Source organism: Prosopis cineraria, unplaced genomic scaffold, assembly GCF_029017545.1.
Source record: "Prosopis cineraria cultivar Desert tree isolate PC_DT_omini unplaced genomic scaffold, ASM2901754v1 PC14, whole genome shotgun sequence".
NCBI lineage: Eukaryota > Viridiplantae > Streptophyta > Magnoliopsida > Fabales > Fabaceae > Prosopis > Prosopis cineraria.
In genome coordinates, this window is record NW_026555345.1 from 19,060,242 (window position 1) to 19,079,119 (window position 18,878).

The 18,878-nt window shown below is 27.6% G+C and overlaps 1 pseudogene; it reads right to left on the reverse strand.

Moving 5' to 3' along the window:
* Positions 1 to 11,238: 11,238 nt before the first annotated feature.
* LOC129292352 (uncharacterized) lies at positions 11,239 to 11,605 on the reverse strand (annotated as a pseudogene).
* Positions 11,606 to 18,878: the final 7,273 nt, after the last annotated feature.

Here is an 18,878-nt window from a genome sequence, read left to right on the forward strand (position 1 = left end):
TGTGACATGGTAAGGAAAATCCTACTACTACTCACACATTTCACTTCAGACTTGCCCAATCCTGTTCATTCAACAACCCAAGAAGTCAAAACACTAACTTGCTATCCAAAATCTCAATTATCCAATTAATATTCTAATTTACTAATTTATCCATAATTAGTAATTAGTTTTTGGATTAGGAATTCAAGATTTACAATAACACAATCATTACCCTTGTTGATGTACTTGAACAAATATTTTTATTGAAGTATACTAATTGGTCTTCTCAATATTCAAATGAGCCTGAAGTAATTCAAGCAATCTTGCATTATAGGGGACAACAAATATGTTATCAAGAGTTACTCCATTCTTAATTATTGTTATGTGCTTCTGTATGTTGGATAACCATCATCATCCACAATTTAGTGGTCAACAAATTTTTTAGGAAAATACTTGTCACATTTGCCTTCTTTTATATAAGGAGACTTTGGATTCACATTTCCACAAGAACTGTGAATCATGAAATTCTTTACCAACTCGTAAAGAACAAGATTTTCATCTATAATTGGAATCTTAGCAAAGATGATCCTGTCAACATCATTTAGATCTTTTAATTTATGACCTTCCTTAGGAAAAAGGATTATATGAACATGTGGTAGACCTCTCTTCCAAAATTCTATAGTGTATATATATTTGAAACGTTATAACATAAAGGTTTTGGTTAGTCGACTTGGCCTACAAACTTTATTTATTCATTCAAGTATAAATTGCATTGATTATATCAGATTTGAAAAACATATCTACTTGAACAGCACCAAAAATCTTTTCTTTATTTATTACTTCCATCAACTTGATCAACTTTTGATGAAAAATCCTACACAAGATATCCAAATGGTCACAAGGAAGGACATTCTCCTTCAAACAAAACCTTTTAACCTAACCTTAAGCCAAGCAAGATTGCAAGTGATGAGAATGAATATGTTTGGATACCCAACCCATCTGCATATGGCTATCGCATCTTGGTAATCATTAATTATGAATAGTAATAAATTTATCAAAAGTACTATGTTGTGATTAAGTCAATTTTTCAACTTTTCTTTTTTTCTTTAACTTATCATAGCTAGATTCAAATTTTCTATTTAACATTTTTATCACTTTAAATTCTATATAAAAATTGAAGGAATGATAATTTCTCAAATAAAATAAAGAGTAAAAGAGGAACAAAGACGCTTGTATCTCAAATATAAGATATGTATGGAAAGAGCAAGCAATCGGGGAATTGTCTTGATCGGAGTAAAGAGTATTACATCGCAAGCATCATTTCTTGGTCTAAATCTAAGATTTACCAAAAATTTATGACGCGAGGCTTTGTACAAAAGCAGGTTATGAGGGAGATTGATCGCTAAGGCCATTCAAATTCATCCTTTTGCAGCAGAGATAACCAAAACAAGATAGCGAGAGTGAGAAAGCTAAGGAGGAATTTGCTAAAGGCACTACGACTCACGCCTCATGGTCTCTGCTAAGCTTCCAAAGTGACTTTTAAATATTTTTATCATTGAAAAAGTTTGGGAGAAGGTTTTTGGAATTATATTTTGCTAGAGAGAGAAGCTCCACCTTCTCTCTAGTTCCTGGAGAGAAGGTTCAACTTCTTTCTTGTTCCTTAACCTGTGTTCTCCTTCTTGAGCTGTCCTATGATCTCTGAAAAGCCATTTTATCCCAACTTCACTTTCTCAACTTCCATATCTCATAAGGAGATAATGAATCTCCCTACATCTAAGGAGGAGATAGATTTATTGTTGAGAAATAATTCAAAGCCAAATAAGGTAAGGCATAAAAAAACCTAAAAATGCTACGACATTCAAATGTCATCAGACTACCACAAATGAGAATACTCCTGATCATTCAATGGATATATAACACAACAATGAAAATGCTACTAATTCAATCAACAATAGGCCAGCATCATTCCAGAATAATAAAGCTCCCTTATCATACAAAGACTCCTTAATTGGATACAATGGGTGTTATGGAAACAACACTGAGAGAAATGCAAGCCACAGGAATGAAGATCTTGCTAAGGAATTGGATCGAGACTAGTCACCTTCAGATAGAACTTAAAGGCTTATGGAGCAATATCCAATCCTTCATATTTTTAAAGAAGATTGGAAAAATATATGCCTACCATAGATGGATGCCATAATCATCAACACATTGGGTCTGCACCTCAATCTTAAGTCACTCAAGCCCAGGTTAGTTAGAATGTGGCATCTAAAAGATTTTAAGCTAATAGATCTTTTCAATTGTTATTATATTGTTAGAATAAAAGATCAATTAGCTTATGATAGAATACTCAATAGAGGCCCCCAGACGATATTCAATCATTGCATATTAGTGCAATGGTGGTCACCTAATTTCAACCGGAATGATAATATTTTAGAAAAAATTACTTTATGGGTAAGGCTCATATCCCGATACAATGTTACAACAAAAAAATCTTATGGAGATTGGGAAATTGCATTGGGAAAACAATGAAGGTTGACTCAAACTCATTATCAAAATCGATATCCAAGGATGAACAGGGGATAACTAAAAGAGGGAAATTTGTGCACATAAATGTTGAAATAGATCTCCAAAAAAAATTGGTGCCCAGACTTCTAATCAAAGATGAGCTATACAATATTGAATATGATAGCTTAAACATGATTTGCTTTAGCTGTAGATGCTGTGGGCATAATAGAAATAGCTGCCCTTAGAATACTAAGAACACTAATTAGGAGAAAGCTACAGGATAAGGGAAGCATGAGCACTAATAGAAAAGCAACTCCCAACAGCAAAATAATAGAGCAACCAAAACTAATCAAGGAAGAACCGCACTGGATTCGCCAGAAAAAACCTTACCTTATCGAAAGAGGAGTACGGAGAATGGATGAAATACAAGCATCTAAAAAATTCTTGATTTTTGAGATACCCAGAAGATTTTTGGCCTCAACGTCACAACTGAGATCCTGGCTTCTCTTCCAGGTCGAGATTTGACATCCTTACAACTCTAGATCATGATCCTGATGGCACAAGGCAAAAAGGATCTAGGCCTAACGTTTTATCTACAACTGCTCCTATAAAAATTGTCAGAAAAGAGTAGCGGAGAAAGGACGTTACAGCGGCTAAACGAGCTCAGCTAAAGGAAATTGAGCAAATGGACGAGAAGGTTAGGGCTAAGTCACAAAATAATGAAGACATGTGTGCATCCAATGGTATTAGGCTGACCTTCAAATGGGATGGGCCGAGTGAGGTGAATTTGGACAAAAATGAAGGGAAGGGAAATCAATCCACTAACGCAAGTAATAGGGCCTCCAAACGGGTACACAACATTATTAAAGGAAATAAAAGAGACTTAGGCTCATCTAGTAAGATGAGGATCGAAAATAGCACAGATATTGGGCCTGGTAACAATGCTGGGGAAGCTGCATCAGGAAATATTTACTCTCTTAATCCTAAAATTTGGATCAATTCAAATTTTGGAGAGGCAACTTCAGCTTCAAAAATTCACCATATTTCTTCTTCTTCTCAGATTGACAATAGGAAATCTCCTGACCCAAATTACTCTCCTACATTTGTACCAGAAACTCAATTTAATGAGGATTCTCAAATGGTAATTTGTAATCAATTATTGAGACTAAATAATCTTCTTAATGATCTTGATCAAGTTGGTGTTGAGGATGATACACTAGATGATGATCTTCTAGATGAGGAATACGATCAACCAATCCATAATGATAAGTATGAAGATGATTATTTTAGCGATGATCAAATTGAGGATTCACAGGAACTTCGAGAGGCTTAATCTTCTTATAGGTTTTTCTATTCCTTTTTACTTATGGATTTAATTTGTTGGAATTGTAGAGGTACTTGTGCTAAAAGTTTTCCTAAGCGCATAAAAGAAATTACTAAATCTTTTAATACTCAAATTCTTATTTTGCTTAAGACTAGAGCTAGCAGAACTAGAGCTAATTCCATTATTAGGAAGCTGGGTTTTTTTTTACTGGATCTGTGTGGAAGTTACTAGTTATGATGGCGGTATCTGGCTTTTTTAGATAATGATTATGTTAACATTGATTATATTTACTCTAATGTTCAATTATTACACTACAAGGTTAATATTTTAGCAAATAATCAATCTTATTTACTTTCTGGTGTTTATAGATATCCTAATCCTCTTCACCAGGATCTTCTTTGGCAATTTATCAGTTCCCTTACTCTTAATATCTCTAATCCATGGCTCATCATTAGAGATTTCAATTCCTACCTTTCTTGTGATGATAAAATTGGTGGGGGAAGTGTTAATTGGAGATCCATGAAATAGTTTAAACAATGCTTAAATTCTTCTAATCTCCTTGAACTAAACTTCTCTAGAGATAGATTTACTTGGGAAAAAGGCAATGTCAAGGAGTGACTTGATTGGGCTTTTTGCAACATTATATGGAGGCTAAAGTTTCCCCAAGCCAATTCCTTTCATATGCTTAGATATGGTTCTGATCATTGCCCGATTAGAATCTAGTTACTCAAGGAGCCTAAAAAGAATATTAATTCTACACATTTTTGTTGCCACGCTGCTTGGATGCTGGAAAATTTCTTCCACCCTATAGTTAAAGAAGCTTGATCTAACAATGGTTAGAAGAATGGTACAATAAACTTTGCCAATTCAGCAATCGAATGGAACAAAGAGAAAATTGGTAGTATCTCTGCTAAAAAGAAGAAAATGCTACGAAGATTAGAAGGTATTGATAGAAACAAAAATCACAAAGATAATTATTTCTTAAGGAAACTGGAAAAATCTCTTTAGGAAGAATATAACAAAGTTCTCTTACAAGAGGAGTTGATATGGTTCCAAAAGTCTATATGCAAGTGGCTCAAATGGGGAGATCAAAACACTAAATTCTTCCATACCACATCTATTATCAGAAGGAAAAGGCTTAAAGTGGATGATAATAATTGGGTCAAGGATCAAAATACCCTTAAAATCATGGCTGCCTCCTTCTATGAAGATCTCTTCAGGGAAGAAAATGAAGATAGACCCAAGCTCATCACTAACAAATGCTTTCCCCCTCTATCTGCTATCCAACTTCATATCCTGCATAAAGAAGTGACTGATGATGAAATTAAAAATGTCACCTTTGCTATTGCCTCCTTTAAAGCTCTTAGGCCTGATGGTATCAATACTGGCTTGATTCACTCCTATTAGGATGATCTTAAAGTTAGCATAATTAACCTTATTAAAGGAGTTTTTAGGAAACCAGATCCTATCAAGGAGATTAATGACACTTATATTACTTTGATTCCTAAGATAGACTACCCCACTAATATGAAAGATTTTCATCCTATTTCTCTCTGTAATGTTAGCTATAAGATATGAAAAAGTATACATCCTATAATTATATGCTATGAAGGATAAGTGTTGGATTATGGTGAATGTTATGCAAACCCATTTTGGGTATTGTTGAACCAATATTCATTAGAGAGTGTTAGTACTTAGCAGTTAAATAAGACTTATGGTATATTGTCTTGGATATATGTTTGGTTCACATAACAACATTAAAAATTTATATTTAGGAATTGTTTAGGATTCTGCCACCTTAAAATAGGCTTTTACACCAAATGCTGATTTAAAAATTATTATTTTCTTTGATATAAATTGTTTTACATTATTTTTCATTAGATAAAATTTTATTATAAATATATTTTCAATGATCATGGTAGAACTTGTTCATTATGTTAAATTTTTTCTACTATGGCAGGCTATTTGTAAAATATTTTATTTATATGATAAACTCTTTTCTATTATAGTAGCGTTTTGAAAAGAAGTTTTGTTATTTATTATCATGGTAGAAATTCTTCTACCATGATAAGGGTTCAATGATGTAAAAATGATTTATTGAACTAATAATTTGTGAAAAATTAGTTTGAAAATTTTAGGGTGTTACATCTTGGCCCGCAAACTTTGTTTACTCATTCAAGTATAAATTTCACTAATTATATCATATTTGAAAAACATATCTTCTTTAATAGCACCAAAAATCTTTTCTTTCTTTATCACTTCCATCAACTTGATCAACTTTAGATGAAAAAACCTACACAAGATATCCAAATGGTCACAAGGAAGGACATTCTCCTTCTAACAAAACCTTTTAATCTAACCTTAAGCCAAGCAAGATTGCAAGTGATGAGAATGAATATGTTTGGATACCCAACCCATCTACATATGGCCATTGCATCTTGGTAATCATTAATCATATATCTTACTCTGCCAATGAATCAAGATGGTAATATGATTCTTTTCCCAGCTGTGGCTACTTCACTTTTACCCTTAAATTTTGCATCTGACAAACCCTTGTATAGATCAACTTTAATTTCATGTTGATGAGATCTTATGAAATCTAGCCCCTGACTTTCCATCATTGCATAACCATTGATAATGAATTGGTGAAAAAATTTCTTTCTGAAATAATTGGTGAATATTTATTAGACTTGCTCATCAATAAGTAACATAGATATTCTCTTATTGATAATGTCTTCTTTCTTGAATTCTCTGCTAATTCTTTTTCATGTTTTTTGTTAGGATCATATCCAACGTTTCTATAAGGCAAGAAAGAGGATACTGGACAGGGAGGCTTGACTTATGCATTTCACCTATTCTCTTCAACACTCCACTTCTCTTTTCAATAAGAGTATCCCTCTTTGAATACCTTCCATCGAAGTCACCAATCACTAAAGCAATAATTTTAGAAGCTACTGGTAATGAATAGTTTCTCATATCTTTGTCATTTTGTCTTATCAAATAGATTTTGACATCATCTTCTAAATCTTGTTAAAGTATTTGAGAAGACATTCTATATTTCTTAACATTTCATTGATGTTATCCAGGACTTCCTTTATAACGGATACAATTTGTGGGTTTAGATCATATCCTTATTGATTACCTCTAAACAAAGGTTCAATAACAATAATTGAAATGATCATATTGAACTATACAATGTATGAATACAAAAAAGATCAGACATTCAATAGGAAAACGAGGGTACTTGAAAGGCAACCTCACAATTATCTAACAACATTCATTCTATTCTCAATTTCATTCTCAGTGTCATATATAAACAATTGAGAACATGCAAGTTGGCATCCTTTGAGTGGCAGTAGGCTGCCCATTCAATGGTAGTTCTGACCAAGATAAAACAAAAGCGATGGGCACCCACCATTATCTAAAGAATTATCAATTTTACCTTCCATTGAAGTAAAAGAGAACATATTGTTTTATGATCTAATATTGGCTAGGAAGTTCTTCGAAGCTGGCCATGGAGATAATTTATTGAAGAACAAATCTTGTAAAACTTCTAGACATCTCTTCATGTTTGTTAGCAAGACCTTAACATGGTAGCGGCACGATGAAAATGCAGGATCGTGACTTCCATTCCAAAATTCTAATTTTTCAACCATCCACATTATTGCATGGCAGTGATAACAGCTATATACAGGATCTCCATCATCCAAGTATTCTAAAAAAATCCGACTAATAATAAAAATTACAACCAAATAATTAATTCATTAAGTATATTTTATTTGATTGGCAAATGGAATTATATGAGTACATGTTGAAAATAATGGATTTGGCTCTTGGTCCGTGTCCTCAACTTGGAAGTTTGTTCCCTCATCTCGTGGTCTTTCTTGAAGTTCATTATTCTCAATATCTTCATTATTTTGATAAAATATAGTCAAAGTGGCTTATACTTTCTCTATTCAAAAATATAAGACATTTTTGTTAAGGTTACATGTGCAAAATATAAGGTACTTTTAATTTTTCAATGTGAAATTAATGAGTTTTTTCTTTAAAATATCCTTAATAAATAAACCACTTAATCATTCACCTTTTAAATGAAACTCTCTATTAAATAAGAGCAAACATGAAAAAATAATATTAATTTAAAATTAATAATTAATTTATTAGGAGATATAATTTAATTAAAAATGTCATTTATTTTGTAACGGTGAGAGTAATTAAAATGCAGGGTGATAATATATGACAATAGTATAGTATAATAAATGTTCTGCTTACAATGCGTAGTCTCTTCTTTCTCTTTCCCAATTACCAATTTCCAAAGCTCCAACAAAGGGTGAATTGTTGAGAAGAATGACCGACAGGGACTTGAACTTACAATCTCTGGATTTCTTCCAAAAATCTTATAATGATTAAGAAAAATGATAATAAAATCTTTTTAAATTATATAAATAACAATTTAATTTCTTAAAATATCATAATTTTTACTAAAATTTTTAGAAACTTTTATATTAATAAATTTTAAATTAAATAGATTATTTTATCTTTATTGACGAGTTATAATTTTTTATTCAATTCTTATAATTTTTTAAATAAAAGTTATTATTTCTTAAATAAAAATTGTGATTGGAGCTTTTTATTTTGAGAACTTATTTTTCAATACTATAAATCATACTTGACAGGTTGTGATTTCTTGTTCAACTCTTGCAATTTACATAATAAAAGTTGTTATTTTATAAAACAAAAGTTGTAATTAGGGGTTGTTATTTTGAGAACTTGCTTTTCAATAACAAAAATTATACTTGAAAAATTGTAATTTCTTATTCAACTTTTGTGATTCAAAGAATAAAAGTTATTATTCTTTAAATAAAAGTTATAATTGGGACTTATTTTTAATAAGGATAAAATGGACTTTTCACTTAAAATTTATTAACATGAAAGTGCCTAGAGATTTTAGTGAAATTATGATATTTCGAGAGATCAGATTATCGTTTATATAATTCAAGAGATTTTATTGTCACTTTCTCTAATTATTGGGCCACTAATATTTTTTAATAATATAATGTAAAATATTATATAAGAATGACATATAGACTTTGTAAATTAACCACTTGAACCAACGGGAGTTGGCGCTCTAGTAGAATAAACTATTTCTAAGGTTTGAATTTTTGTTAAGAGAGACATTCACATTCAATACTCAACTGTTCATTGAATAAGATTGCTTCTAATGAGATGATAGGGCTGTGTGAAGAGGTTTTGGGGGCCTAAGTTGAAATTATGTAAGATGCCTAATGTATTATTATTTATATATCTTCATATCACTTTTCTAGCTTTTTGAGTTGCAAAATCATATATTAAATTTTTATAATCAAGTATTTCTAATATTTCACTTTTAATAGATAATATAGTCAATCCATTTAATTTATTTTGTGACATGGTTGATCTTAAAAAAGATTAAAGCAATTTTAAGTTTGAAAAACTTCTTGCAATAGTGACAATTGTTACTGATATTGTCAATAATATTTTATAAGTAATATATGTATTTAGAAAAGAGTCTAATCTTTTAATACAGTTCAATATTTCAATTTGACTATTAATTTCTCCTGATAACATTTCTGTTACTCTTAATACCTTCAATTATAAAAATAGATTAAAAGTATCAATATCAGAATGATCATTAAAATTTAGGAATTTTTCAAGATTAATACAAAAAAAATTAATTCATCCTCATTCAATTTTTTAAATTTTTGGGATTCAAATAAAAATCCAAAAATATTTTCATATTCTAAGAATTGTTTAAATCAACTTTCAATAAAAAAAATAAATTAATTTGATATGTATATAAAATATTCAATAGGAAAAGAATCTTTTGTTGAATGTGTGATCTCATTACTAAACATTTTCATCAAAATGTCTTTTTCCATGAATGTTACGTTTTTCACGAAATGTATGTTCATTTCAATGGCTAATTTTTTTGTAAAATCCAAAGAAGTTGCAAAACCACTTTCCCCATAACTTTTTAAATAATCAATAAGGCCTCTTAATTGATTTATAGCAACATTTACATACATATCTTTAGATTGTAAAATCTTACTAACAGAATTAACAGTAAATAATATATCATACCAAATATTCATTCTCAATAAAAACTCAAAATGCTCAATCTCATAAGTTGCTAAACACATGGCTTCCCTTTTATTTTTAGGATCTTCACTGTCTTTTGAAAATTAAATCAAAGCATTTCTTATTTTTGTAGCTTGAAACTTTATTGCTTTGACACTTTCAATCCTACTTTCCTATTATCAAGTTTGAGATAATGATTTAACAAAAAATTTACATATATTATCTTGCAAAATCGTTTAGTGGAGGAATCAAACAAAGAATAATTAAATGCGTTGAAGAACTCCAAAAAAAAAGAAAAAAGAAATGGCTCTAGGACATGAATTGGTCGTATCACACAAAACTAAGTTCGAATTATGGCATCCACATAGTGTGTAAAATGCTCCAGGATTTATGTCCAATAATCTTTTTTGCACCCCCTGATTTTTACCTTTCATGTTAGATCCATTATTATAATCTTGTTCCCTAATGCCATTGATGTCAAGTTCATATTTTTCAACATATTAATAAGTTCATTAAAAAGACCTTTTCCTTAAAGCTGTTAATTAGGGTCAAGCTTGTTAGGCCAATCTTTTTTAAGCCCAAAAATAACTAGGGCTGGGCTGATACTTTAAAAAGAAAAATGGTAATTTGTAAAAAAAGTTTGCCCTTTTACACCCTTTTATTATTTTTTTTAAAAAAATATAATATAAAAAAATAAAAGATTAAATATATAACTAAAAAAAATGAACATATTAGACTCATTCATCCATCCCTCATTCATTCATTAAGATTTAGCTAATAATGTTAGCCAAGTTTAATTTTTATTGGTATTAATTTTGATGTTACTATTTGATATTAAACCTAAATGTTTAAATTTTCTTTATTTATTGTGGTGTAAATTGATTTAAATTAATTTTATTAAATTTAAGTTTACGTATAATAACTTTTTTTATGATTATAAATATATTTTTTAGAATTGTAAATTGAAAAAAAAAAGGAGGTCAAGACCCTTAGGGTGAGCCCTTCAGCCTTAAGGGTTAAGGCCGAGCTTTGTAAAAAAGAGCTATAAGGTATAATTAAACTTATCAGAGCCAACTCGTTTAGATATTAGCCCTTCAAGGGTCAGTCTTTTAGGACCAAACTAGCCTTATTTGATAGCTCTATTTTTCTTGATGTGTCATCAACTTTTAAAAATTCCACAAAATATTCTCCTATTTTTATTGGAGAAGTCAAGGTATGAACACATTTCAAAATGAGAGAGTTATTTGTTCTTGATGACTCGCATCAGGGGTACAATCAAGAATAATAAAAAAAGATTTTGCATCTTTGATCTTTTTTATTATTATGTTTTTTATTTGGGGAGCTAACAATTCTATAAGTTTATTTTGTATAGTATTACTCAAGTAATGAGCACGAACTAGTTCACCATTTTTAATGCGTTTAATATTCTTTTGCATAATTGGATCAAATTCTACAAGTGTCTCAATTAAACTCAAAAAATTGCCATTACTTTTCTCTTTTTTTTTTTTTTGTCCCACGAAAAGCAAGATTATTTTTAGAAAGATATTTAACTATAACTATAATCCTAAGTAAAACATTTTCCCAGCATTCCTTTTCTGTATTAATTTGTTCTTGTACATTTTTATCAATTGTAGTTTTTCTTCTCAATCTTGTTTCTAATTCAATCCATTTAGTCATATTAATGATATGATCATGACTTGCTTCGTGATTTTTAAGTTTGGAACTAAGATTTTTCCAGTCATTGATCCCTTCATTAACTAACAGACTAACATTATTTTTTAAACAAAATAACTTACAACGGTAAAAGAATGAAGAAAAATGCCTATTATAGCTATCTTTTGGAAATTGTAAATTATTATTTTTAATAGGACCCTTTTCTACCATTAAATCTCTAAAATTTCCATCCATAATTTTCCATTGGCCCGGATCATAAACATTTTGAGATGTTTCATTTGATGTGCTATTATGTTCAACAATTTCTTCGGTTAAATTACCTCCATTTAAATTTGTATCATTTTGTTCTTGATTGGAATCGAAATTACAAATATTTTCAGCGTCATTTGTAAGGGGTTCTTCTGTCGCTTTTTTCATCAATTGAGGTTGTTGCTGCATTTTTTTTAATTATGAATAGTAATAAATTTATCAAAAGCACTACGTTGTGGTTGAATCAATTTTTCAACTTTTCTTTTTTTCTTTAACTTATCATAGGTAGATTCAAATTTTCTATTTAACATTTTTATCACTTCAAATTCTATATAAAAATTGAAGGAATGACAATTTCTCAGATAAAATAAAGAGTAAAAGAGGAACAAAGACACCTGATATGATTGATATCTCAAATATAAGATCTGTATTGTTTGTATGCAAGCAAAACTCCCACGAACGAATAAGAATCTCTATATTCCACTTCACAGTGACAAATACCAAATCAAACAAATCAAGGCAACGATTTTTTTTTTTTAATAATAAAATGGCTGTGGTCCTGGTGTAGGCAAGAGGCAACAGTTTGAATTTGATTGAGATTTGAGAGAGGAGAGATGAAAAACAAAGTGACAGTGGAAAGATAGTGCTTGTAGCATGTATCTGCACGTTACAAGATTAACCAAATCTGGAAATAAGAGTGATAATAGCAATGGAATGTGGGGCAAAAAAAATTTTGACGGGAAGATATAATTAACATTAAAACAAAATAAAAAATAATGACTGATTATATAATATATATATATATATATAATTAACATTAATACTTAACAAAAATAATAATAACCTATTACATAGCATATAAGTAAACTTTTTTTTAGGCCGAAGATGACCGTCTCATTGGCCTAACATGAGACAGGGTCCTATTGAAAACTATCAATAACAACTATCCTACTAAGAATAACAGTTTTGTTTACATGTAAATAACAACTTATAAAAGATCTTAGGATTACAGTGTGATTTAAACATTGAGTGCAATGTAATGAAGTCCCTATGATGAGACCTAAGAGTGATTTCCCTTGAAATAAATGGCACTGTTCATTCGTCAAATTTCCATGATACGCTTCATTTAAGTTTCATTTGGGCCGAGCTAGCCCACTTTTTTTATTGTGGGAAACACATGACAAAAAAAACTCACTCAACTCAACTAAAAAACATGTTGTGTGCATGTGAGAATTGTCTAATCAAATTTTCATCTACTTACCAACAAGCATTTGTTCAAATGCTTAGAAACTTTAACTACTCAAACTTGAGATTTTATGTTTAGATTTCAAGACATACAATAATATAATTGAGCATGTAAAGCATGTATCGTTAGTGGTTAAAGAGGACCCTACCTAAATAAAGATTCAGATTAGTCTGTGATGGATTAGACAGGCAATGAATCTAACCTAACATACCCAAACATTTTAGGATACCAAGTGCAAAATTAAATAGAAAGAAAAGCAAAAAAAAAAATCATTTGCTTGTGCCAAAAGGGCAAAAAAAAACTCCTACGTTAAAATATCCATGCAGATAAACACAAGGACAGTGACAACTTGAAAAACAAAAATAAAATCCAACGTTGAGAGGACAAGGCAATAAAACATCTCACTCTACAAAATAAAATTAATTAGAACTTCTGAAAAATACCTACAGCGGCAGCAACTTTTCTTTTCTGTTTAGGGGTCATGATTCACGCACGTTCAATAATCATCAAATCTTTCATATAATAATATTACATACTTGCCGGCTTGCGTCATGTCACACAGTTTACTTGTCCGTTGATAATCATTCGCAGGTTCATTATCATCATCATTAGTGTGTATTAGTATATTACTTTGGGAGAATTTTAATAAAGGTATTGGATTATATTTATTTAAATTTTTAAAATTTTACTTCAATTTAAAAGTATTGATTTAATATTAAATTTTTAAAAAAAATGATAAAATTACTCCTCAATTAAATTAATATTATAACTCCCCTACTTCATTTATTAATTTATTTATAGAATGGTGTTCATTATCCTGATTAATTTATTTTTATTTTAAATATTTAAATCATTTTAAAATAATTTATTGATTCATATATTATATGTTGTTTATTTATTTGTAAACTGTTGTTTATTGCTTTACTTGTTATTAAAGTAATGTAATAAACAAATAAAGTAAGACAGTTCTGACATTAATTTAAATGAGGGATAATTTTATCATTTTTTTTAAAATTTAATATCAAATAAGTATCCTTGGACTACAGTAAAATTTTAAAAATTTAGGAGTTATGAATTTAAATAAATATTATCTAAGGGTTTTTATTGAAATTCTCCCTATTATATTCTTTTATTTGGAAAAATCCATCACGTTTAATATTTCTTCCTTTCTCCTTCTCCTCAATCAACTACACCAATCAAAAGATAAATTTAAAAAATTACAAGAATTTTTGACGTTTAACTAACTTTAACTCATGTTCTTAATCTCATGAAATGGGTTAAACATGATTTTATTAAAATAAAAAAACCGGAGGAAGTATTCAATACTAATGATTTTATACATACATTAATAGAAAAAGAGTTCTTTAAACCACCATTTTCAGATTAGTTGTTGTGGAATCAATGTAAAAAATAAATACAGTGGCATTTTTGTAAATAATGTGAATAAGTAATTAGAAAAAAGCCAAGTCAAAATTTTAGGGCTTGTTTAGTTTTCCCGTTAGAATTTCAGAAAGGACTTTTAAATGAAATTTAGATTCAAATATTGTTTAATTTTTAATCTCTCTCAAGAGCCCATTATAAGTCCATTTCAGATTCTGTTAAATGTGCTTTCGACCAAGGCAAGATTTTCTTGTGTCTGAAACTTTTATTCTAAAAGCATGGGAGATGAATGAAGTATACAATTCAATTAGATATCAAATTATATGTTGAGATAGAGATTTCTTCTATTAATATATATAATTTATTACGATTTATTTTATTGAGATTCATGAAATATTTTATATTTATTAGATACTATTAAAATTCATTAGTTATTATTAGAGTCATTTATACATCGTAAGTTTTTCAAACATCGTAAGTTTTTCACATCAACAAATAACGACGTTTTTTCCAATCCCTTTTTTTTTCTCTTGACTTCATTAATTATATATTATAGACTAAACAATTAATCATATTAATTTTTAATATTAAATTATTAATGTATATTAAAATATTTGTATAATGTTTGTCCAATATATCAAATTTTATATTTTATTATTTAAGATATCAAATTTTATATTATTTAAATTTTTCTATCATATATATTTTTCAAACAATTCTAATACATTGTATTTGTATAACAAAAATTATAAAAAAAAATTAATGTCCTTTTTTACAATAATACATTCAAAATTATTTTTATTATATATAATGTAAATAATGTTAAATTTACGAAACTGAATTTTTAGTAAAATATCTCTATATAAATTTCATTGTTTTTATTAAATGAATTTTCCATAAGCTGATTTTTTTTATTAACAGAAAACTAATTTTCTCAATCTACATGAATTTTGTTAACTAACCTGAGAGATCAAAGCACTAGATGTGGGGGAAAAAATAGTAATTAAAGAGATTGGTATTCCGAGTAAAAATTCAAATTATTGTGTTCTCACCGTAGCACATTGTGGACGCGCTATGCATTTTGCCATGTCCTTGCATCTTTCTTTCTCTTTGTACTTTTTTCTTGTTCAACAAAAAGGAAAAATTAATAATTAATACATTGCTGTTTTTTTTTATTTTCTGGGGTCGCTACATAATCAAATTAGAGGACAGTGGACAGGGATGAAACAAATATTATGGAAAATTAAAATAAATTAGATTTATATCCTGTGCGATGTGCGAAAATATTTTAGTTTTTTGAAAATAAAATAAATATAAATATTAAAAAATTATTTTATTAATATTATGAGATAAAATACTTTAATTTTTTTATTTTATTTAATTATAAATATTTTTATTTTTAAAATCTAAACAAATCTCTCTTAAAATTAATAGTTAAGAATTATAAAATATAAATATGTATTCTATTTTTATGTTTTCATTTTCACCTATTTAATCATTAGTTCACAGTTACTATTCTTGATTTTTTTTAAAATTTTTATACATATTTTAAATTTAAATTTATCAGTCATGCAAAATAATTTATTTATTATTTTTAAAAAATTAAATACATACTCCATCTTTTTAAAAATATATGATATTTTTAATAATTTCACTCTCAATAAAGTAATTACTTATTTTTAAAATAATACCATCTTTTCATATTTACTGTTTAATTAGGTGTTTCACTCTAAAATAAATATAAAATAATTTATTCATTATTGATACTTTTAAAAAAAAGGTTAATAATTATACCTTCATAATACTAAAAAATACCCTGTATTTTTTAACATCCAACCATTAATAACTCATAAAAAATGGCTCATATTTTTTTAATGAATGGAGTAAGTTACTAAAATAATATTTCAAACATATATCTGTAGGGAAAAAATTAATGGAATAAGAGACAAATTAGTCAATATAATTTGTATTTATATTTATTTAAATTTTATAATTTTGATAAAATATTTTTTAAATTATTACCATACTTAATTGTTAAAAGCTTTTGTTTTGTCAAAAATTATTTAAAGTTTCTTAAATTAAGAAGCGAGAGGATAGACAAATATATTATAGGGTAAATTAATAACTTAATTTTTTTTCAACATAAATACAAATAATAAATTAAATATTTTAGAATATTTAACATAATATTCCTAACCATATTAAAAATGAGATTAAAGTATAAGTTTTTTAAAATAAAAAAAAAGTCTTTATAATCCTAACAAAACAAAAGGATGCCACTGTATTATACTTTATAATTTATTAATTTATTTTATATACGTTCACATAAATTATTTTTATTTGTTACCTTGTGTTAATAATAAATATATAAAATTTTTTTGTATATCTAACACCTATATTTTATTAAAAATTTCATATTTACCATCAATTTTTATTATAAATCCTACATCATCTCTCAAGATATATAAATTATATTTTTTACACCTTATTTAAATTTTTAAAATTTATAAATGTCAGCCCAAGTCACATTTTTTAATAGTAAGTTACACACACTACTTTTTTTAAACCACACTACTCAATTCATATTAAGTTTAAAATATTTAATATATAAAAAATTTATAGTTGAGTTAACTCTTAGCACCTTTAACTTGTAGATTTATTTAGACTGATTTAATAACGATCCCAAATTATTTTATTTATTTGTCTCTTTTATCACAAGACCCACCTTATTCTTTTCCTTTCTTATTTACTATATCACATTAAAAATTAACAAATGAAAATTAAAAAAAAAAAAAAAAAAAGGAATGGGTACTGATATCTACAGTACCCATCCATAACAAATTTAAAAAAAAAAACATCACGGATGGGAATCGATATACAGTACCCATCCATAGCAATAATAATAAATAAAAAGAAGCAATAACAAATAAAAAGAAAAATTCGGATGAGTATTGTTGGTATTTATATAATATTATAGATTATAGATTATAGAGCATAGATGTACTAGGGGAAGGTAAGGGGGATGCAATATGGCAACCACAATCGCAAAAAAAGCAGAAAAGGAGCAAAGCATTACAAAGACAAAGCTTCACCGCATTCTTGGATTTTACAACTCAGTTAGGAAATCAGCCAAATTTCCACGTCACTTCTTGTTTTCCTTCTTTCGCGATTCCCATACTCAATTATCTTCCCTCAACTTAATTTAGTTTTTTTTTTTTTTGTTTGGGTAAAAGTTTGAGGGGGGGGGGGGCAAAAGCCCAAATTCCATCAAAATTAAGGCAAGAAAATATTAGATCTCGATCTCACAAAAAAAATTATTAAAAAGTTTTATAAAATTTATAAAATATTTTTAAATTTTAAATTTTTTATATTTATAATTTAACTAAAGATATTAACAATTAAAATGTAAAATTAAAAATATTTTGTGGATTTTATGAGATCTTTTGAGAATAAATTTTTTTATATAATACTTATGTGTAACTTTTCCTAAAATCAAAGGAAATTGACATCTCGAAAACTCATCACATGTGGGGCAGCCACGTTACGTTTTGGAGGCAATGCACCTGGGAACCCATCTGCAGTGCGATTTAAAGTTTTTAATTTGTATTTTTATTTTATCCTTATTAAATAAAAAAATTTTAAAATTGTAATAAATTTTAATAAATCTATTTATTATCAATTAAATAATCTAAATTTAAATTCAACTGTTTAAGTTAATATTAATTTTTTATAATTTTATAAGTTGATTATTCAGATTTACTTTAGACAATCTAAATTTAAGTTGATTATTCAGATTTACTTTAGACAATCTAAATTTAAAATTTTTTTTTTAAAAATGTATTTTTTTAAAAGCACCACCTAAGATATTATATTTATTTTTAATATTCTAATTATTAAAATAAAAATTATTAAAATTATTAAAATATTTAATATTAACTAAACAGTTTAGAGTATATTTGAATGGTTAATTTATAAAAATTATAAAAATATTAATATCAAATTGAATTATCTAGATTAAATTGAAACTGTCACGATTATGATAAATTATTTATTAAAAACTATAAATTTTTATTTTATTATATATAAAATAAAAATTAAAAAACTTTAAAACTGAACAATTCAAATCTTATCAAAGTGATAAGCATCAAAGTTGGGTGCACCTCCTTACATTGAAGAAAATTATAACTTTAGTATATACCCTTTCTAGACTACAAATATGGCATTACTAATTATTTTATGGTTCTCAAAAAAATTAGTTAAGTGAGATCTTAATCCCTTAAGAAGTTTAAATATTTTCAATTACACTCTCATTAAATAAATATCCTATACGGTGCAGGTGTCTACGAATGATAAATGAAATTCTAATGGATCATTATTATTTTTAAAATGAGTAGTAATAAA